At 46.8% G+C, this 22154-nt stretch overlaps 2 long non-coding RNA genes and 1 pseudogene across 8 annotated transcripts in view; 2 read left to right on the forward strand and 1 right to left on the reverse strand.

The window, feature by feature from the left end:
- LOC144316996 (uncharacterized) overlaps positions 1-13501 on the reverse strand; it is a 43171-nt gene extending 29670 nt beyond the window's left edge. For 3 of the 5 annotated variants that reach the window (XR_013382845.1, XR_013382844.1, XR_013382841.1), the window contains exons 1-3: positions 12556-13501; positions 11614-12282; positions 11031-11266 (exon numbers count right to left, since the gene is read on the reverse strand). This is a non-coding gene — a long non-coding RNA (uncharacterized LOC144316996). The remainder of the gene's footprint in view (positions 1-11030; positions 11267-11613; positions 12283-12555) is intronic. The other 2 variants (XR_013382842.1, XR_013382843.1) reach the window with 2 other exon arrangements.
- Positions 3517-9037, forward strand: LOC144316999 (uncharacterized). 2 transcript variants are annotated; one of them, XR_013382851.1, is made up of 4 exons: positions 3517-4487; positions 4632-4898; positions 6699-6842; positions 8022-9037. It is a non-coding gene; the product is annotated as an uncharacterized LOC144316999 (long non-coding RNA). The 2 variants fall into 2 exon arrangements; XR_013382852.1 differs by having other exon boundaries at positions 3517-4448.
- On the forward strand, positions 12750-21052 carry LOC144316992 (large ribosomal subunit protein uL22 pseudogene; annotated as a pseudogene). The gene is made up of 2 exons (XR_013382834.1): positions 12750-15034; positions 15133-21052. The product of XR_013382834.1 is annotated as a large ribosomal subunit protein uL22 pseudogene (transcript).
- Positions 21053-22154: the final 1102 nt, after the last annotated feature.

Raw genomic sequence — 22154 nt, forward strand, 5'->3', positions numbered from 1 at the left:
CAGGTGTTAACCTGAATCCAAAGAAGAAATGAAGGCTTTCACAAGGATGGTGCCAAAAGCCAGAAGGAAACCCCTGCTCCTTCCCTAAAGCCAAAGCAAAGGCTTTGAAGACCAAAAAAGTGGTGTTGAAAGGTGTCCACAGCCACACGCGGAAAGATCCACACATCACCTGCTTTCTAATAGCTCAAGACATTACCACTGTGAAGAGAATCCAGATTATCTTTGGAAGAGTGCCCCGGGAGAAACAAGCCTGACCGCTATGCCATCATCAAGGTCCCCCTAACCACCGAGTCAGCCATGAAGAAGATAGAAGAAAGCCACACACATTGGGCAGCCCCAGTGGTGCAGCGGTTTAGCGCTGCCTGCAGCCCGGGTGTGATCCTGGAGACCTGGGATTGAGTCCCACATCAGGCTTCCTGCATGGAGCCTGCTTCTCCCTCTGCCTGTGTCTCTGCCTCTCTCTCTGTCTGAATTAAAAAAGAAAAGAAAAGAAAAAAAGAAAAAGAAAAAAAGAAAGCCACACACTGTTCATTGTGGGTGTCATGCCAAGGCCAACAAGCACCAGATCAAAGAGGCTGTGGGGAAGCTCTGTGACACTGATGTGGTCAGGGTCAACACCATGATCAGGCCTGATGGGCAGAAAAAGACATATGTTTGGCTCCTGACCATGATGCTTTGGATGTTGCCAACAAAATTGACATCGTTTAAACTGAGTCCAGCTGGCTAATTCTAAATGTAAACTTTCATTGTGAAAAGAAAGAAGAAAGAGAAAGAAAGAAAGAAAGAAAGAAAGAAAAGGAAAAAATGAAGAACATGGGAATGGTAAACATGTGAGTAAATATAAAGACTATAAATATATTTTTTCTCTTGATTTTTTTAAAAGTCAATATTCTATAAAACTGTAACACTACTATTAAGCTGATCATTATCACATACATAATTACAAACAGAAATAGCATAAAGGAAAGGGAGAATGTGTTATATTGGAGGAAAGTTGCTATATTTTACTGGAATTAAGTCAGCATTCACTTGAACTAGATTATGACAAGGTAAAATTTTAATCCCTAGAGCAATCACTGATAAATTCTAAGAATACTTTTAAAGTCAGAAATAAAGATAATGCACTTAAAATATTTTTATCACAAAAGAAAACAGCAGAAGAGCAATAGAAGAACAAAAGCCAAAAAAAAAAAAAAAAAAAAAAAAGAAGAACAAAAGCCCCTCCAACATATAGAAATTAAACAACAAAGGGAGGTATTTCACAATACTAAAAATCTCAATAAATCATGTAGATATAAGTGTATACACACCTAACAAATAGAGCCTCAAAATATATAAAGCAAAAATTGACAGAATTGAAGGAAGAAATTGACAATTCCATGACTACTGTTAGAGATTCCAATACCCACCTTTTGGTAATTGACAGACTAACTGGACAAAAATGAATAAAGATAGAGGAGACTTAAAAATTCTAACAGCAGTGGAATACGCATCCTTTTATTTATTTTTTTAATGATTTATTTTTGAGTAATCTCTATGCCCAACATGGGGCTTGAACTTACAACTCTAAAATCAAGAGTCACATGCTCTACTGACTGAGCCAGCCAGGTGACCCAGAATACATGTCCTTTTAGACTGTACACAAAGTATTCTCCAGGATAGATCATATAATAGGTCCTAAAACAAAGCTAAATAAATTGAAAATGACTGAAATTATTCAAAAGATGTTCTCTGACCACAGTGGAGTTAAAAAGATCATCAACAGTAAGAAACAGGAGTTCTCCAAATATTTGGATATTCAACAAAGAACTTCTAAATAACCCAGGGACAATAGAAGAAATCAAGAAGGGAATTTCGTGGCTGCCTCGGTAGTTCGGTCAGTTAAACATCTGACTCTTTGTTTCAGCTCAGGTCTTAGTCTCGGGGTCATGAGTGTGAGGACTGAGCGTGGAGCCTGCTTAAAAAACAAGAGAGGCATGTGGGTGGCTCAGTTGATTGTCTGACTCTTGATTTGGGCTCAGGTCATGATCTCAGAGTCATGAGATGGAGCCTCATTTGAGCTCTGCACTCAGGGCAGAGTCTGCTTGAGACTCTCTCTCTCCCTCTCTTTCTGTCCCTTCCCATTCTCTCAGATAAATAAGTAAATAAAACCTTTTTTTTTTTTGAAAAAAGGAAATTTCAAAACATAATGGATTTAAAATAAAACACAACATATTAAAATGTATGAATTGCAGCTAAAGCAGTGGTTCGGAGGAATCTATAACACCAAATCCTTCTATTAAAGAAGAAAGAATATTGGGGCACTTGAGTAGCACAGTCAGGATAAGCATCCACTCTTGGTTTCAGCTCAGTTCATGATTTCAGGGTCACGGGATCAAGCCCCCTCACACTCAGCACTGAGTCTGCTTGAGATTCTATCTCCTTATCCCTCTGTTCCTCCCCACCATGCTCGCTTGTGTGCTCTCTCTCTAAAATAAATAAATCATTTAAAAAGAAGAAGTATGGGGATCCCTGGGTGGCTCAGGGATTTGGCACCTGCCTTTGGCCCAGGGCGCAATCCTGGAGTCCCGGGATCAAGTCCCGCATCGGGCTCCCGGCGTGGAGCCTGCTTCTCCCTCTGCCTGTGTCTCTGCCTCTCTCTCTCTCTCTATGTCTATCATAAGTAAATAAAAATAAATCTTTAAAAAAAAATAAAAAGAAGTATTATGAGCCAATTACCTCAACGTTCACCTTAAAAAATTATTAAAAAAAAGAGCAAAAAAAGAGCAAATGAAACCTTAAGTAAGCAGAAGAAAGGAAAAAAAATAAAGATTAATGTAAAAATCAATAAAATAGAAAACAGTAAATACAGAAAATCAATTCAATTAAGCCAAACTATGTACTTTGAAAAGATTTTTTTAAATCTTTAAAAGAAATTTAAAAGAAAGAGGGAAGACAAATTATCAAAATCAGCAATGAAAGAGGGGATATTACTACCAATCTGGTAAAGGTATTTTTTATTTTAAAGATTTTATTTTAAAATTTTATTTATTATTTTATTTTAAGTAATCTCTACACCCAATGTGGGGCTCGAACTCACAACCCTGAGATCAAGGGTCGCATGCCCTACCAACTGAGCCAGCCAGGCACCCCTGATAAAATGAAAGGATTTTCTAGGAATATCATGAAAAGACACATTACCAAAACTGACTCAAGAAGAAAGAGAAATTCTGTATAAATCTATAATAAGAAATTGAATTTGTAGTTTAAAAATTTCAATAAAATAAACTGTAGGTATAAATGTTTTCACTGGCAAATTCTACTAATATTTAAGGAATAATACCAACTCTACACAATCTCTTCCAGAATGCAGAAGAGGAGGAAACACATTCTAACTTGATTTATTAGAGAAGCATTATCCTGATACCAAAACCTGACAAAATATCACACACACATACATAAACTATAGACCCAAACTCCTCATGAACATACATGTAAAAATCCTTAACAAAAATTAGCAAATCACATCCAGCAGTATGAACCAAAAGGACCATCAGGACCTAGACAGGTTGATTTTGGTGATCCAAATTATGAGTAATGATTGTCTCTGGATCCTGAGATGATGGGCAGTTTGTTTTTCTCTAAATTTCCAATAATGCACATGGCTTACTGCTTCAACAAGAATTTAAATATTATTATTTCAAAGGCATACAAAGAATTTTCTTTCCGTATTTTTCTGGAGTAGCCAGAGAGTAGAAGAAATGCTGGTTTGGATGAAAGATTCACAAAGACAAAAAAGACACTTCTCATTTTCTACAAAGTAAAAGATAAAATGAAAGCACGGAGCAAAGAAATTGGATACAGTAAGTGTGACAGGATGCCCTCTCCTCTTTCCCTCAACAGGCAGGGGAGGCACAGTTCTCAGCCACAGGACGGCCACGGGCTTCCCAACCCCCCAACCCTCCGGAGGAGCCACTTTTCCCAAACGATGGGGGCTGGGAGCGTTTGCACATGGATATGAGTCAAGGGACCTACCTCCTCTTTAAAGGAAACGTGATCGCGAAATCCTCAAAATGGCACTTTTAAAAAATGGCATGGCCCCTGCAGAGAAGAGAAATTCCCAAGTATTTTAATTCATTCCCCATTCTCAGCAGGGACCTTGAACATTATTATGAACAGACAGTTGCTCTCGCACCAAAACAGAATGAGGTTTTTGTGCTTTTGGAGTAGCGTCTGCTGGGGAGAACTGGTCTGCCTCTGAACGCCCCCGTAGGGATCCTACATTTTATTTAATTTCATATCTTACTTTATGTTTGGGGTTGCATTTGGAGAAGGGGATGATGGTTGGTAAAGAGAAGGCTTTTTCACCTTAGTAACCTCCTATCTTCCCCGGAACCCCGGCTCGCAGCTCTGGTGACACAGCCTCTCGCTCCTCACTTGGGACCAGAGTGGGCTCACTTGGAGAGCAGGTGCGTGGGGCCGACCACAGAGCTGGCGCTGATGCCACGGTGAGCAGGGCGCCGGCTGGGGCAGAGCCGGGCCTGCGATGGGCGGGGTCCTTCCCTCTCTCTACGTGGGCCCAAATGCCTCCCCATCCGTGTGACACTGCCCCCAAATCCCTTTAACAAGAATGCATTTGCTTCTATGTCCAGAGTGCTAATGACTGTAGAAGAGGACAACCAGGGGCTCGTATTCAAGGTCACTGGCAAAGGGACCCAGAGCCGGTTCAGGGGACCAACTGCGGAGAGTTCCAGGTCCTCCTGCAGGCTGAGGCCCACACTGTGAAGCCATCTCTCCACCAGACCTAGAAACTGCCTCTGGATTCCTGTCAAAGAACAGCTCTGGTTGGGTGCTTGGGCTCCGGGCTGAATCACAAATACCCAAGAACCCCATGCTGCAGCCTGGCTGACTTCACGCAGGTAAGGCTCGGGCCGCGGCTCCCATGCACAGCACACAAAATGGCAAGGAGCAGCGCACAGGACACCCCAACGGAAAGGGAGGAGGTGCTGGATCCCATTTACTGGGAGGAGCACTAATGCGAGGGCTGCCGCTGCTGCCTCAGGACCTTCTGACAAGGGGCCCCTGGGGGGCTCAGCCGTGGAGCGCCTGCCTTGGGCCCAGGCCGCGACCCCGGGTCCCGGGATCGAGTCCCGCATCGGGCTCCCCGCGGGGAGCCTGCTTCTCCCTCTGCCTCTCTCTGGGCATCTCATGAATACATAAAATCTTTCAAAAAAAGAAACTTCTGACAAGCCCAGTGGGAGGCTGGAGGGTGGCTGATGGGGAAGAGGCCACGAGACAGAAACTGAGAGTGAGAAGAGCCCATTTATGGGGCGAGTCAGGTATGAGAGGCCTGGGGCCCGGGGAGGCGGGCGGGCCCGGAGCCGCCGGGGCAGGCAGAGGAGGCTGCAGAGGCCCACTGAGGCCAGGGCCTGGGCGGTGGCAGGGTGCCTGTGTCCGCAGTCCCCTGAGGCTGACCGTGGGGTGAGGCCTGGGCCTGAGGCAGCTGGCCCTGCCCGTCCTCTCCTGCAAAGGCTCGGCCTCCCGTCGAGGCCAGGCGCGCAGGAGGAATGGGAGCAGAAACCCCTAGGCCTGAAGGTCAGGCTTTCAGCCGCCCTGGGATGGGCCGCCCGGCGACTGGTGCGCGGCTCTCCCCTGCTTCCCGAGCCCCCGGACTTGCACCTGCTGCTCCTCTCTGGGCCCCACGAGCTCTGGTTCCTTCATGTGGCTTCTGCGCCTCTGCTGTCGGGCGCCTGCCCCGAACTTCACTGAAAGGCAGTGCCATGTGGTGGTTGAACAGGTCGGCTCTGGGCCAGGCTGCCATTCGCCGTGCAGTCAGGGCCAAGTTACTCAAGCTCCTCTGCCTCAGTTTCCTTCTATGCAAAGGGGGATACTACTACAGCCTGTTTTCATAAGGCTGTTGTAAGAACTGAAAGAATAAGTACCTATCGAGCCCTCGTGGGTGCCTGGCGTTCGGCACGAAGGTTGGCTCTTGGCTCATTCATTACTCACTCAGCACATTTGTGTTGTGCACCCACTTGCCACAAAGCGCATTAGGGGTGGAGATACAGTCATGAGACAAAGAGGCACCGTCCTTGCCCTCAGGAGGCTTCTAGTCTAAATGACGTGTTCTTAGACTTTAATCAAATACTTACACTGTAATTAGTTGTACTTGCTGCAAACTTTTTTTGGTGTGATAGTATCGTAAATGCAAGTAAGGGGAGACAGAGCTGCAAGGGGTGGTGCGTGCAGTGCTAAGAGAGTGTAATAGGGCTTCTCGCCTGGGCTGGGGTGGAATGTCTGAGGAAGGCTGACGGGCATTACAGTTCCTTGCTTCCACCTTTTCACTTAGCATCTTTTTCTGGGGTAAGATTTTATGCATTTATTCATGAGAGACACAGAGAGAGAGGCAGAGACACAGGCAGAGGGAGAAGCAGACTCCCTGTAAGGAGCCCGATGTGGTACTCGATCCTAGGACCCCGGGGTCATGACCTGAGCCAAAGGCAGATCCTCAAGCACTGAGCCCCCCAGGCGTCCCTTTCACTTAGCATTTTGAGATAATCACCCGCTACCCCTTGGACTGGGTGGTTCATGAAAAGAAGCCAGTTTGCCTCTTGAACTAAATCAGTGCCCAGGGGTTGAAGCAGGATATCGTGTATACATCAACCTCCATAGAGAGTGTCAGGAGGGCACCTCTGAGATCTTCATGTCTCTTCCACCAGCTCTGGCATGTGGGACACACCATCAGAGTCGCCTGGGCCCCAACTAACCAGCCCTGGAGCTAAATAACCACCATAGACCTTATTCCCAGAGGTCTGGGTGAGCCCTGGCACCACAGAAGACCCCTGACCTCCACCTCGGGCCAGGTGAGGCTTGTTGGGTGGGTCTTGTCCAAAAATAGGGAGTAGCTCAGATTCTTTCAGAGCCAAAGTAACAAATGACAAGAGAGGTGCCAAGAATGTAAAAATCCAGTGACTACCGTGGACATAAAACTGCTCAGCTTCAAGTCTCAAAGATATGGCCTGATGTCTGGGAGAATGCATGAGAACATGGTAACTGTGGTGACCCGTAAAGACTGGGATGAAAATGAGATTTGTTTTTCATTGTATTCTTTCATACTTAAAAAAATTTGGGCCATGTATCTATATAAAAATATATAATTTATAATTAAAATTAAGCGAATGATGGGCTTCAAACACAGAACATAGTTAAAAGCCACATAATCTGATGTAAAACAGAAGATGTGATGGAGATTTTTTTTTTTTTTTAAGATTTTATTTATTTACTCATGAGAGATACACAGAGAGAGGCAGAGACACAGGCAGAGGGAGAAGCAGGCTCCATGCAGGGAGATGGACGTGGGACTCGATCCCGGAACCCCGGGATCACACCCTGGGCTGAAGGCGGTGCTAAACCGCTGAGCCACCTGGGCTGCCCTGTTTATTTTTAACGAAGCTATGGATTTTGTCCTTTGGTGACTTTGCTGGAGGAAATGGCTACTACAGCGGAGCATGTAGGAATTGATTTTTACTCTTTCATTCAAAACATACCCACCAGAAAAACAAAACAAAACAAAACCCCACCATGTGCCAGGCACTGTTCTAGATGCTGAGGACAGAGTGGTGAACCAAACAGAAGTCCCCATCATCCCCCAAATTTCCTTTCCTCAAGGAGTTTAAATTTGAGAGCACCTAAGTTCTAGTCCTGGCTATGTTACAAATTAGCTGTTTGACCTTAGAATCTTTAGGCTTCTATATCTCTAAAATAGGGGCTATACAAGATCTTCAAGTAGATTTAACCATCTATTCTGACCCTAAGAGGTCAAGGGTACATAGTAGCACAGGCTAGGCACTGTATTCATTCTCTAGGGTTTTGTAACAAATTACAACACATTTAGTGCCTGTAAGCAACACAGATGTATGTTCTCACAGTCTGGAACTCAGAAATCTGACACAGGTCCTCATTGGGCTAAAATCAAGGGGTTGGCAGGGCTGCGTTCCTTTCTGGATATTTTATGGAAGACTCTGTTCTCTTGCCTCTTCCAGCTTCGAGGGGCCATCTGTAGTCCTTCTTCCATCTTCAAAGCCAGCAGCAGCAGGTCAAGTTCTCATCCTTCATCTGACCTCCTCTTCTGCCCTGAAGGACCTCTGTGATTGGGTCCACCCGAATAATCCAGAAAAGTCTCCCCATTTTAAGGTCTGATTGGCAATCTTAATTCTATCTGTAACCTTAATTCCCCTTGGCTGTGTAACAGAACATATTCACAGATGCTGGAGATTAGATCATGGACTTCTCGGCGGGGAGGGGGGGGGACCCATTATTCGGCCCAATATAGATGTTTAACAAACAACATGAACCAGCAGTTCTCGGATTTTTGAATTTCACAAACTGTTTAGACAAACAAGCTGTTGTGGTTATCTATTTCTGTGTACCAAATCACTCCCAAACTCAGTGGTTTGAAGCAACAAAAATTATTTATTTTCCTCACAAATCTGCAGTTCGGGCAAGGTTGGTGGAATTCATCTCTGATCCATGTAAGTATAGGTTGTGGCAGCTCAACTGGAGCTGAAGGATCCTCTTCCAAAAGGGCTCGCTCCACGTCTGGCAGGTTGGTGCTGGCTCAGTTAGGACCTCGTCCAGTACTGGCCAGGGGCCTTGCTTCCTTTCTCTATGGGCCTCTCCTCATGGCTTCTTGGGCATTCCAACAGCATGGCAGTTGGGTTCCATAAGTAAGTGTTCCAGAAAGCCTAGGAGGAAGCTGCAAGGCTTCCTATGACCTAGTTGCAGAAGTTCTCAACTATTAGTTATGCCCACTCTATTTTATTAGCCAAGTGAATCGATAAGGCCAGCCCCCAGATTCAAGGGGAGACGAATTAGATGCACCTCTCAATGGGAGACACGCCAAAGAATTTGTGACTATCCTTAAGCTACTGCACACATAAAACAAAAAACAAAACAAAAACCAAACTCACAGACAAAAGGGAAGACCAACATAGTATTGCCATATTTTGCTTTGACAAAAAAAAAAAAAAAAGCCACAAATGTTATCATCTATTACATTGTCCCATCTGTTTCTTAAAAATAAGTCCTTTCTACCAAAAAGAGTAGAAAGGACATAATCCTAGAACAAATGGTAGTTCTCCGAAATTGAACAAATTCAGCTTCATTAAAAATACACTAGGCGCTATCCTGTATTTATGTATGTATGTATGTATGTTTTATTTTTTCCCTTTGAAGCCAGGTGAACAGCTCAGTGGTGGTCAGGACCCCTGAGGGCCAGCAGGCCTTAGGCGGCAATGCCTGTGCGTGCGGAGCCGCAGGCCGCGCCCCGGGCCAGGTTTGCAGCTGGACCCCCGGGAGCCCGTGTCCTGCAGGCGCCAGGCGCCGCCCAGGGCTCACGGCAGAAGGATCTGCCCGCGTCTAGGGTTTGCCTCCCGGAGGCGATGAGGGGGCTCCCCCCGCCCCGCAGAGCCAGGCTCCCCGCAGGTGCGGGCCTAGGCGGGCGCGGACGCACCTGGCCCCAGGCCCCTGCCATCGCCACGCTGAGCTTCTCAGAGCCCCTGGGGAGGCTCCGTGGTGCCAGCTCCCACCGCCTTCACAGTCTGGTGCCCTCGGTGACCGGGATGCCCCCGGGATGCGGCCTCGGTGACCGGGACGCCCCCAGGACGCGGGTCGGCGGGGCGCAGGCGGACCGGGGCGCGGGGCAGCTCGGCCTCGGCCCCGGTCCCCCGACCCGGCCCCGGGCTGGCGGCCTCCCGCCCCAACACCGCAGCAAACAGCGCATCTGTGTTTTATTTTTTTTTTATTTTTTATTTATTTTTTAAAAATTTTCTTCTGTAAGTTTAATGGTCTTTGCTTTTTTTTTTTTTTTAAGATTTTATTTATTTATTCATGAGAGACACAAAGGGGGTGGGGCAGAGCCACAGGCAGAGGGAGAAGCAGGCCCCATGCAGGGAGCCCGACGTGGGACTCGATCCTGGGTCCCCAGGATTGTGCCCTGGGCCCAAGGCAGAAGCCCAACTGCTGAGCCACCCCGGCGTCCCGCACCTGTGTTTTAAAGCCTGATGCTCTCAGAGCCTCCAGGAAAACGCGGCGGCGGCGGTTGCAGGGGAGCCGGACCCCCCGGACCCCCCCACCCCGCCGTGCCCGGGGCTGTAGGGGCCTGGGAGTAGCTATTTCAGAACAATCATTTGCAACCTGTTCTTTGTTCTGTGTTCTCGCCTAACCTGGAAGCCTCAGCATCCGTCCGTCCGTCTGTCCGTCTGCCTTCCGTCCTCCTCCACCCGCAGAGCCTGGCGAGCGGCAAGCAGCGGGTCTCCGCTCAGCCGTCCTGCGGCCAGGCTCGCCCGGGCCAGGGGGCGCTTAACGAGGGGGGCCGGGGGGCCTTAGCCAGGGGGGTGGGGGGGGCCTTAGCCAGGGTTCGTGGGGAGTCTTAGCCACAGGGGCCGGGGGCGCTTAGCCAGGGGAGGCCTTAGCCAGGAGCCCAGGGGAGCCTTAGCGAGGGGTGTTGGGGGGGACTTAGCCAGGGGGACGGGGGGGGGGGGGGGGACTTAGCCAGGGAGGGGGGAGACAAAGAGCATAAACCAGCGCCTCACCCATGCGGGGCCATCGACACTCCTCTGCTGGCTCCTTCTTTTCGAGCAGGAGTTTTTTTTGGTTTTTTGTGTTTTGTCTTTCTCTCCCTGGTCTCTCTGCCTGGGGTAGTGGAGAGGGATCCCCCACCATCGGGCTCTGAGAGATTCACAGGGATGTCGCCTGAGCCACAACCTTCATGACAACCTCGCCTTCCTGCCTCTTCCTGTTTTCTGCCTCCTGCCCCTATTCCTTGGCTCCTACCACAGCTGGTGGGTAAGTGCGTGGTGGGTGGATTGCTGGGCGGGAGCCCTGGCTCTAGTCCTGTGATCCTGGGCCTCTTGACTCCCTGAAGCCATCTCCTCCTCTGTAAGAGGCTGGTCCCCCACCCACCCACCCCAATGGTGTTGTGAACATTAAACGAGACACTGCATGGAAGAGCCTAATAAAAAGTACTACAGGGTTGGATAAACCTCATTTACCTTGTCATTAATAGTTCTTGGTGACTGGTTCTCAGTGAAATGGTGATACTGGAGGATAGCAGCACGTCTGCAGTACGTGTAGTAGAAGTTTAGTTAATTCCGGATGATGAGCACCATTTCCAGTCAGGCCCCCAAACCGTGCTGACTATGATGAACTGACATTTGGAAAACACATCAGGACCTCCTCAGGTTTGGGGGTTGCTGTCTGAAGAAGGCCAGGTTAGTATTTTGCTGCCCTGAGGAAGAAGTGAAGGTTAGTCCATGGATAGAACCCTACTCCAGTCCAGCTGTCCCCTGCTGCCTGCCTCCACCTCGTCCAAATGGAGGCCTTTTCCTGAGGAGTGAGCTAAAAAGTCCCTGGAGACACCACTTCATGCAGTAGGGGACAGTGTGAGGGGTCTTAAGTAGCACCCATTAAATTGCCTTAAGGACAGTGTTTGAAATAGTTCTTCATTCAGTGGGATACGAGATGTATTTTGCCACGAGGCTCTTCCCGATGACCCAATTTTATCTCCCCACTTTGGCCAATGTGAAAATGCTCCACTTTCAGATTTTAACTCTCTCTAAAAATTTACATGCTCACCAAGGAAGTGAAAATAATGACCACAATCTGCACAGAGGAGTTTTCTGACCACTGGAGAATTGCCTTAGATGTACACAAGTGTGTCTCCCCAGGTGGACTTTGCCCCACCTCCTCTTCCAGGAACCTGGCCCACTCTGGCCACCCATTGGTTGCAGAGGTGTGGGAACAGGGTAAAGGTGCCACTGAGTGGCACAGACCAGTGCCCACATCCTGAACCGAGGGGCCACTGCAAATACTAACACTGCACTCCCAGCACAAAGACAAGTTCCGTTCCTTTGTGCCGCCCAGAGCCCTTGCCAGCTCTTAGGTCACGTTGCCCGGAACCATGTGCTTCTGCAATGAAAGGCCCCATTGTGATGGCTGGTCAACAAGGCAAAGCAAAGTTTGCCCCCTGCATCAAAACCTGGACCGTCCCTGGCTTTTTACGTGCTGAGAAGCATGTGCTTAGTATTGTAATGCAGTAAATGGGGAGGGGCAGTTCCTAAGCAAAGAAAAATAGATACTTATCTGCTCAGTGTCTTGAATTGGAGGCTTTTGAAGTGACCTGAGAAATGGGCTTATGGCTTTCATTGCTTCCTTCCTTCCTCCTCCTCCTCTCTGGCGTTGGTCCTCCTCTCCAAAACTTCCTTTCACTGTGACCCCAGGTTTCTGTTGGGAATTTTCACTCTGCTGCATGAATAAACAAGCAAAACAGACTGTTATAAGTGCACAGAAAACATGGACAAAACTACTTGGAGAAGTGTCTAACACAGAAACTCAGTTGGGTGTGAAGTGGTTCCTGCACATAAACAACATAGTGAAGTGAACATCTATTGAAAATACAACATCATGAAGAGCTGTTTAACAACTGAAACACGTTGTCTCTCAGACATGGGCATCCGCGCGCAAAACCAAGATATTTGCCCTTGTTGGGTGCACCGGCGAGCCTGTCTGGTCTCTTGCCTTGTCTATACAATGATGCATTTGCTTCAGACGATCCCTTCAGGCTCCGAGATATGAGCTCCAATTCCAGTTCTACTATCTGCCTCTTCCTGGTTCTGAGATTCCACAGCATCCTTCTAGGAGTCTGATGCAGTAGAGGATGGCAGGAAGGAATGAAAGCCTCTTCATTAATGCCAAAATTGAGGTAAGGGGCCAACATCATTCCAGGCACTAAACATGGAAAATGTTGAAATGATGAGGACAGTGAGAGCAACTGACTCTACTTACTCCTTTGACACACAGGAGCCTTGATTTGAAGTTCCTCAGGCTCCTTCTTTTCTCCTGGGAGCTCATTTATTTCAAAACAACTTTCCTTTTTTTTTTAAGATTTTATTTTTATTTATTCATAGACACAGAGAGAGAGGCAGAGACACAGGCAGAGGGAGAAGCAGGCTCCATTCAGGGAGCCCGATGTGGGACTCGATCCCGGGTCTCCAGGATCACACCCCAGGCTGCAAGCAGTGCCAAACCACTGCACCACTGGGGCTGCCCTCAAAACAACTTTTATCTGAAGTTAAGAAAAGTGGCCCAGCTTAGAGTCGGCCAAACAAAGGCAGGCCCTTTCCCCATCTCAGTTTCTTTGCTGGTAAATGGGAGGTGCAGGTTGAGCTAATTTCTAAAGCCCATCTAAGAGCTAGCATTCAGATTCCAGGAATTCTAGGAAATGTACACTCATGCCAGCATCCTAAAACAAGTGAAAAACCAGAAAAATAACTGAACCAATGATTTTCAGACATTGGACCACCGGCAGTGCCTGACACTGATTCCTGGGAAAATGGAAACAACTGAAGCAAATCCTGTGACTGCCCCCAGCTGACCAACTTCAGAGAATTTCCAGGCCACAGTGTAGAGCCTAGCAGTAGTCCTGAGTAGAGAGTTGGATCTGGGATCCCAGGGAGACCAATGAAGCTAGAATTTACAGAACAGAATACTGGAGAGGAGAGAACTGTACACAGAGAACACCAAGGAGTTCTATAGAGCAACCTCTCCAAGTCTTCAGCTGAGTACTGGTCAGCACATGGCATGTGAGGGAACTCTATGAGGCCAGGGAAAGAACCACTCACAAGGATTAGAGGGAACAACTCCCTAGAGCTCACCTAAGACAGGAAAAGTCCCTATCCCCACCAGCCAAAGTTGACAACTTTGTAATTCATGGGGGCATTGAGTAGAGTACTCAGAAGAGAAAGCCTTGAAAGGACCAAACTATTTCCAAGTAACTTAACTGTGGCCCAGAACACCCAATATTTTATTTTATTTTTAATTTAATTTTATTTTATTTTATTTATTTATGATAGGCACACAGTGAGAGAGAGAGAGAGAGAGGCGGAGACATAGGCAGAGGGAGAAGCAGGCTCCATGCACTGGGAGCCCGACATGGGATTCGATCCTGGGTCTCCAGGATCGCGCCCTGGGCCAAAGGCAGGCGCTAAACTGCTGCGCCACCCAGGGATCCCCCCAATATTTTAAAGATAAAAGAATATCCAGCACTCAATAGAGTGAAATTCAAGCAAGAGAAACATGAATAAAATTGTATCAGGGCACAAGATAATCAAATTGCTCAACCAATGGAAAAGAGAGAATCTTAAAAGTAGTCAGAGGGAAAAAAAAGTTATGTTATGGACAGAGGAACACAGGTAAGGATGAAAGCAGAGTTCTTGTCAGAGATAAAGTAAGTTGCAAGACAAAGGGACAATAATCTTTGAAGTGCCGAAAGAAAAAAATTGTCAACCTAGAATTCTATACCTAGCAAAAGTATCTCTTTAAAAAAAATGAATGTGAAAAGAAGACGTTTTTAGACACAAAAAACCTGAAAGAATTGATCACCAGCAAACCTGTACTGAAAGAAGTGTTATAGAAAATCCTTCATGCAGAAGGAAAATGATATCAGATAAACAATACCTCTATACTAAAGGATGGAGAACTCTGGAAATGGAACTTCATTTAGTTTAAACATGTAACAAGCTTTTAGGTGGGACTCTTTCTGTTGCCCTGGACCCAGGTACGAGGACCCAAGAGTGAGAAAAGAGAATTACTCAATATTCAAGACAATATCCACAGAAGCCAGAGAACCAAGGATTCCTAAGAGGAGATAGATGGAGCCCTGTTACCACCAACCACCATCTTCTATGTAAAAAGATGGGGAAAGAGAAAGAAGTCAATCTAAGAGTCATTGGAGTACAGTGGTATGAGGAGAGGCAATTCCTCCCCTTCCTGTCAGGATGAGAAATAGATAAATATTTTCTCTCCAGTAAAGGGTTTCTGAGAAAATCAGTAATAAAGATTCAGGGTGAAAGTAGTTCTCCAGTTGGACAGTTGAGTAAGAAGAGGATTTGCTGATTTACCAGTACATCATTCGGAGCAGAGGAGGGTCTTGGAGAAAGAAGGGAAGGCACAAAGAAGGGTTGCAAGGAGAAACTTGACCAGGTCCAGTTTGTCAAGGGTAGGAAATGAGTTCTCTGTGGTTCATGTGCATGTTACTTAGGAAGTAGCTGGATTTGTTCCATTCACATCCTAAGACAGGTCTGTCCTATTCCCCAGGGATCTGGAGCTCAAAGAGTGTATAGGTATACCTTCAGTGATGGGAGCTGAAGAGCATGGAAGGCTTCAGCCTGGATTTACCATATCCCTGCCCTGCACGTCTCTCTGAAGAACTCACATGTACCTCCCATATGGAGCCAGTGTTGGGGTGTCCACTTTCCAGATGGCATCAACAGTCAGTCTAGGTCTGCCAGTGAAGCAGCCACCACTACTAGGCATCTATTTGTATAATACCCTTGCCCTCTCCCTGTCCTAACTCTCAGTCCAACACACTAGAGGAACCCAACCTGGAAGGAGAAAGTAGGAGCAGGAAGTGGCTGAAAATTAGACCTTCAGTCCATCAAGGTCCAGCTTACACAGGGGAGTTGAGGTGAGAATATGAAACAGAACCGAGTTTGGAAATTCTACTGAGGTTTAATATCTGAAAACAACTGAAAAATTGTGGATCTGCCTAAGAGATCTACTACCATTGGAGGAAGTAGATTTAGTATAGTACATTTGGGAAGAGTGTTTAAGAAAAATAAAAAGCTTTAATGTCTTAAGAACAAAACCCAAACAAAAACTGTCTTCCCCTTAAAGGCACAATTATATTTGTGAAGACTTTTCATCTTAGTGCTCGGTTCCCAGCAGTGTGTGAGGTGCTAATGAGGCCAGAAAGAGGCTCATGAGACCATCCGTCCTCTCTATCCTGCTCCTGGGAAACTCCCAGCATCCTGGTCCTTGGACTGGTGCCTTTTCTCAGCAGCTGGCTGTTCTGTAGTGCATGGCCTATCTGCCTGGAAGGAAAACAGGAGTGACCTGGTCCAGCAAGGAAAGGCCTCATATGCTATGCTATGTGTCCCTTTTCAGCAGAAGGGTGGTTTTTGAGTCCAAGCTCTGCTTTGGGACCATCCCTAGGCTCTGACAGCTGCTGTCCAGGTCAGTCCCACGGGAGAGCCACTGGTAATGCCTCTGCTGAGGATAGAGTGGGGTATCTGACTTTCCTGGGAAGAGCCCTTCACACCAAATCAGTAGCAGCTGAGCTCCACCCCAGCTGAAGCCTTAACACTGGCTATTTTATCTCCTTTTTACCCCACAAGTAATACATATTCTTAGTTGAATAAATAGTAGGTGAAGACAAGAAGTAGAGGAACAGAAAGGGGTGGACCTCACAGAAGGCTGGAGAAGCTGCTCTTGTCCTTTTCTTCCTCCTATTTACCTGTTTCATCTACTCCTTTTTCTAGTGTCCTCTTATCTCTTCTCTTTCACCCTTTAACTTCTTCATCCTTTGCCTCTTCCATCATTTCAACTCTGGATTATTCTCCCCATGCTCAAATCCTGTTCTGTCTTAAGGCTTTGAACCTTCTCTCCATTGCTCTGCCTGCCTTCATGCTAGCTTCCTAGCTGCCATGCGATGATACCATGGCTGCAGTGGCCTCAGCTTCACACCCTCTCAGATTTCTCCACCTACTATGGAGAAGACTGTCTTTCCTAGTGGTCCCACAATTCCCTAGCGACTCTCTCACTGGATTGATTTACATCACATGCTCATCTCTGAACCAATGTCTGTGGCTGGAGTATATGATGTTTTGATTGGCTATATCTGGGGCACTTCCCAAGCCCTGGAGCTGGGAATGAAGCCTTACCCAGCCCACAGGAGCTAAAAGCTGGGGAGAGGTGGAACCTTACATGAAAATCGGTCTCTGTTCTGGGAATGGTGGGAATATCTTGGAAATATCTATCTCAGGAAAATTGTGGAATGCTCCTTGCATAGAGCAGAAGAAAGTATGACAAAATGGATTATGGGAAGATTTTGCTTTTGAGTATAGGAAGTGCCAGAGTCATATTGGAGGTGTGAGTAAATAAATACTATTAAATGGACACAAATCTGAAGGGCATACATTAATACATAGTTTATTTAATACTACAGTTTTTTCTTCAAAGAAAAATCCCTTATGTGTCTTCTAAACAAAAGAGGATTCTAAATGAAGGATAATCTCATCTTCTTTTTCAATCAGATTTACAGTGTTAAAAATAATTTCACTATTAAGGAGAACTTTTTTAGTGCCAGGTCCTGCCCTACCTAGGCTCTTTACATGTTATTTTTAATCTTACTAGGACTCTGCAAAGTAACGTAATCATCCCATTTGAGGGGCCTACAGAGGGTCAATAATTTTCCCAGAGCAACACACCTAGTAGCTCCCATTACATAATTAAAGACTAGATTGTATACGTCAGAGTATCCTTCTCCACTAAGAAAATATCCAATTCCCTAAATTTGTGTTTGGTTGAATTTCAGAGGGATTTTAGTGCTCAAAGTGCTTCTGCAGCTTCAGAAGCCACAGCTTCAGTTGCTTTTGAACATCTCAAAGGCCACAGGGACAGAAATAGCACTAAATGGACAAGGGATTTAAAAGAAGAATCTCAAATTTCAGATATTGTATAGACCAAAAGATGCACGACTTGGGTCTTTTCAGATGGATTAAAGGCTGCCACACCTGGGTATTCCAAAAGAACTCTTTCCTTTTGGTGTGCCTGGACTGGTGAGGTGTGTATGGGCTTCGTAAGAGCATTTTGCCATCTCTTGGGCAGGCCAAGGGCTTGGGAACTGAAATGCCCAAGAAGGAAGCACCCAGTGGAGCACTTTATAGTCTGTTCTCTTTGTACCTTCACTGATTTCTGTGGGCTGGTTTTCTTTTAATTTTTTGCATCACATCTCTAATGTTATTTAGCTTCCCGAAACTCTCAGTCACAAGATTTCAGGTTGGCAGTGATAGTGTCTGTTACCATTGTATCTGCTACCAGAGTCCCCTTTCTGTTACAGAAATTCAGAGCAGGAAAGTTGATGCTTTCCTGACAGGTGAGTCACCGAGAAAACGTTGGAGTCCTCAAAAGGGGATGGTTCCACTCCAAGCTGGCGAATTCCATGGGCAAACAAAGCTCTGTTTGTAACCCTGTCAGATAAGAGTAATCTGGGGTATGTTTTCTGTTTGGTACAGGAAATAAGAGGTGGGAGATTCCACTTGGCGGAATTTGGCAGTCTTCTCTTTAGTCGGCATCTCTTCTTTTGTTACTCATATTTTAAAAGAAAGAAAAGAGGTCTTTTAGAAGACCATGAAACCCATATTTTGAATGGGGTAAGGTAAGAAAGGAAGTGTGGGATGTGTCCAGAGGACAGACCCCTCATCGGTTTGGCTGGAGTGGAGAGGATGTGGCGGTCAGGAGGAGGTCAGGGCCAGTTCAGGGAGGCCACTGAAGGTTCAGCTGAGGAGGTTAGGCTTTATTTTCAAAGCAGTGGGAGCTATTGAGGGCTTTTTGTGAGGTGGACCAGAACTGTGTTTTAGGGAGGACAATTTATTAACAATATGTGCAACAGAATGGGATAGAGAGAGAGTGGAGGCAGGGTCTGGGAGAGGTCCACTAGAGTCTGCCGGGCTAAAGCAGGAAGGCGGGCATTAGCATCTGGAGAGTGTTGGAAGAGATGTGGAAGAGATGGCATGGGGGCAGGGGAAAGCTGCTGCAGAGACAGAAGTCACGGAATCAGAGGGCATATGGAAGGCAAAGGCGGTGCCAAGATTTCCACACAGGGTGAGGTGGAGGACGGCAGTGCTATGTGCAAATGTGGGGAGAACACGGAGGAAGCAACATGTTTAAAAGAAGAGACCATGAGACCCCTTTTGGACATGTTGAGTTTGGGGTGTCATGGGATATGTAAGTGGGATTGTTTAGAAGGCAGCCAGATATGTGCACTTACAACTCAGAGCCTCAAACTATTAGCCAAGTTTTTTATTTTATTTTTTTTAAGATTTATTTACTTGAGGGGGGCAGAGGGAGAAGGAGAGAGTCTGAAGTAGACTCCTCGCTGAGCATGGAGACTGATGTGGAGCTCAATCTCATGCCCTGAGATCAAAATCTGAGCCGAAATCAAGAGTTGGGAACTTAACCCACTGAGCCACCCAGGCACCCCATTCAACTATTAGCATTTATTTTTATTTTTTTAAAAAAGATTTTATTTATTTATTCATGAAAGACAGAGAGAGAGAGGCAGAGAGAGAAGCAGGCTCCAGGCAGGGAGCCCTATGTGGGACTCGATCCCAGAACTCCAGGATCACAACCTGGACCAAAGGCAGGTGCCCAACCACTGAGCCACCCAGGCATTTCTTTTCTTTTTCTTTTTTTCTTTTTTAAGACTTTATTTATTTACTCATGAGATGGAGAGAGAGAGAGAGAGGCAGAGACACAGGCAGAGAGAGAAGCACTATTAGCTTTTAGACCATGTCACCTGCATTGAGGGGCTGGTTGGAGCCATAACACTGGATGAGAATATGAGAGGTTTCTAAGGGAGAAATCAATCTCACCTGGGGGAGCCAGGCAGGTCCTTGAAGAGTACTGATTTAGGGAATGGGAGGAAAGGATTAGAGAAATAGTCCAACCAGAAAACAACAAGGGTCCGGGAAGCTAAGGGAAGAGTTCTAAGAAGGAATTGGTCAGCAATATTCAATTTGGTAAAGGGACAGAGAAGGTTGAGGATGGAAGCTGCTGATCTCTGAGTGAATGCATATAGGTCAGTGGTGAGGGTCAAAACCAAATTATAAAACATTGAAAAGTAAGTGGCTATAATTAATGCCACTGAATTGTATATTTATTTTTTTAATAAAGATTTTATTTATTTGATAGAGAAAGAGAGAGAGCACAAGTAAGGAGGGCAGCAAACAGAGGGAGAGTAAGAAACAGGCTCCCCCGTGAGCAGGGACTCCCATGTGGGGCTCAATCCCAGGACCTTCGGAGCATGACCTGAGCAAAGGCAGTCACTGAACTGACTGAGCCAGCCGGGCACCCCCGAATTGTACATTTAAAAATGACTAAAATGGCAAACTTTATGTCATCTTTTACCGTAAAAAGTGGGAGAAAAATGTAAACACTGAAAAAACCCTCCCTTCCCATAAGTGACCTGTGGTGATCTCTGGAAACGGTCCTCTATTCACATGACCCAGAAAATCCTACAAAATCATGCAAATCAAGAGGTTCAAATCTTCGTGCTCACTTTAAGAACACACGTGAAGCTGCCCAGGCCATGAAGAGTATGTACGTCCAAAAAGCCACCAAGTATCTGAAGGACATTACTTTGCAAAAGCACTGCGTGCCATCCCATCACCACTATGGTAGAGTTGGTAGGGGTGCGCAGGCCAAACACGGGCTGGACAGGGGTCGGTGGCCTAACAAGAGTGCTGTATCTTTACTGCACGTGCCTAAAACTGCAGGGAGTAATGCTGAACCTAAGGGTCTAGATATAGATTCTCTGATCATCGAGTACATCCAGGTGAGCAAAGCCCCCAAGATGCGGCCTAGAACTTAAGAGGGCCCGTGTTCAGATGAACCCGCCCATGAGCTCTCCCTGCCACACTGAGATGATCTCTACTGGAAAAGAGCAGACTGTTCCTAAAGCAGAAGACGAGGTTGCAGAAGAAGAAGACGACATCCCAGAAGAAAATAAACAAAAAACTTATGCCCAGGAGTGAATTCTGCATAAGATAAATGCAAATAAAAGTTTTTTTTAAAAAAGGCATATTATGCGCTACACTTCTCTGTATGCTTAAAATAAACTTTTAAAAAGTAAGCAGGGTGGGGGGGAACAGTGGTAGTTCTGAAACAGAGGTAACAAATACAGATTACTCCTTAGAGAGACTGGAAGCTGAGCGCAGGAACAAAAGGAAGGACGGCACAGCTTGAAAGGGTCAACGGGAGAGAATTTATTTTTCTTTTGATGAGGCAACTGGACCATGTTTCTAGATTGAGTGTAAGACTCCAGAGGCAGGGGGAGAATGAAGATGCGGGGTGTCTAGTGGGCAGAATGGTGGCACCTAAAAAGATACGTCCACATCCAAAACCTGGGAACTGCAGATGCAACGTTATTTGGAAAGAGGATCTTTCTAGATGTAGTTAAAGCCTCCTGAGATAAAATCATCTGCATTACCCAATGGGCTGGAAATCCAAATCCTTTACCCGAGACAGAAGAGAAGAGGCAGAAAAACTAGGAGGAGGCAGAGATGGGAGATGCAGCCACAAGCCAGGGATGCCTGGTGTCACCCGAAGCTGCAAGGGGCAAGGAAGGAATCTTCCCCAAACGCTGGAGGGAGCACGGCTCCGCCAACACCTTGATTCCTGATTTCAGACGTCTGCCCTCCAAAGCTATGAAAGAAAACATTTCTATTGGTTTAAGCCACCGTGTTTGTGGGCATTTGTTCTAGTGGCCTAGGAAACTCATGTGGCTGCAGGTTGGGGGGTAATTGGCCACAGTCTGAGGTCCCAAAACAGACCCAGGGCTGTATCTTGAGCATCTAGTGCTGTGGGCCCAGCCCAGGGCCGACTCGAGGGGCTGGGTTTTTAGTTTAGGAATCTTGGCCTCAAAGAAACAGAAATTTCAGGATTTCGCTCCCAGAAATAATTTCCCTTTGCCTTCATTTTTTCAACTCTTTCCCACTCAATTTGAGAAAATCTGCAAAGATGTCAATACTGAGGTCTTTCAATGTTTCTCTTTTACTTTATCCCTTTTAACATAATGCTGGTGGAGCCAGTGGGAGCCCCAATCGACTCCGGGAAAACCTTCCCTGGGAGCTGGCACCTTGTGCTCATCCACGCAGGCCAGGTGTCACGGATGTCTGTGACCCGAGAGGGGCAGCAGGTGGCAAAGGGAAAAGCTGGGGGGCTGGGGGTGGGGCGGCCTGGAGTTGGGCCTGCCCCTCCCAACTGTGATACCGGGTAGTTGCTGACACGAGCACCCCAAGCCTTCTGAATTCCGGTGACCACGGGCCTCCCCGCGGAGGGGGGTGCGGGGGGTCTCCTCCCAGGGATGGAGATCTCCGTCCTCCCGCGCGGGCCTCCGGGCCATCCTAGGGACAGGGTGAGGGCCGGGATTCCCCAGGCCAGGGCCGCCCTACTATTTTGAGGCCCACAGGAGGTAGGGTGGGCTTGACATGCAGCCTCCCCGCTCCCCCCCCCCCCCCCCCCCCCCCCCGCAGCTTTCCTGCTCCCTGCACCTGCCC

This window comes from Canis aureus, chromosome 7, assembly GCF_053574225.1.
Source record: "Canis aureus isolate CA01 chromosome 7, VMU_Caureus_v.1.0, whole genome shotgun sequence".
NCBI classification, from domain to species: Eukaryota; Metazoa; Chordata; class Mammalia; order Carnivora; family Canidae; genus Canis; species Canis aureus.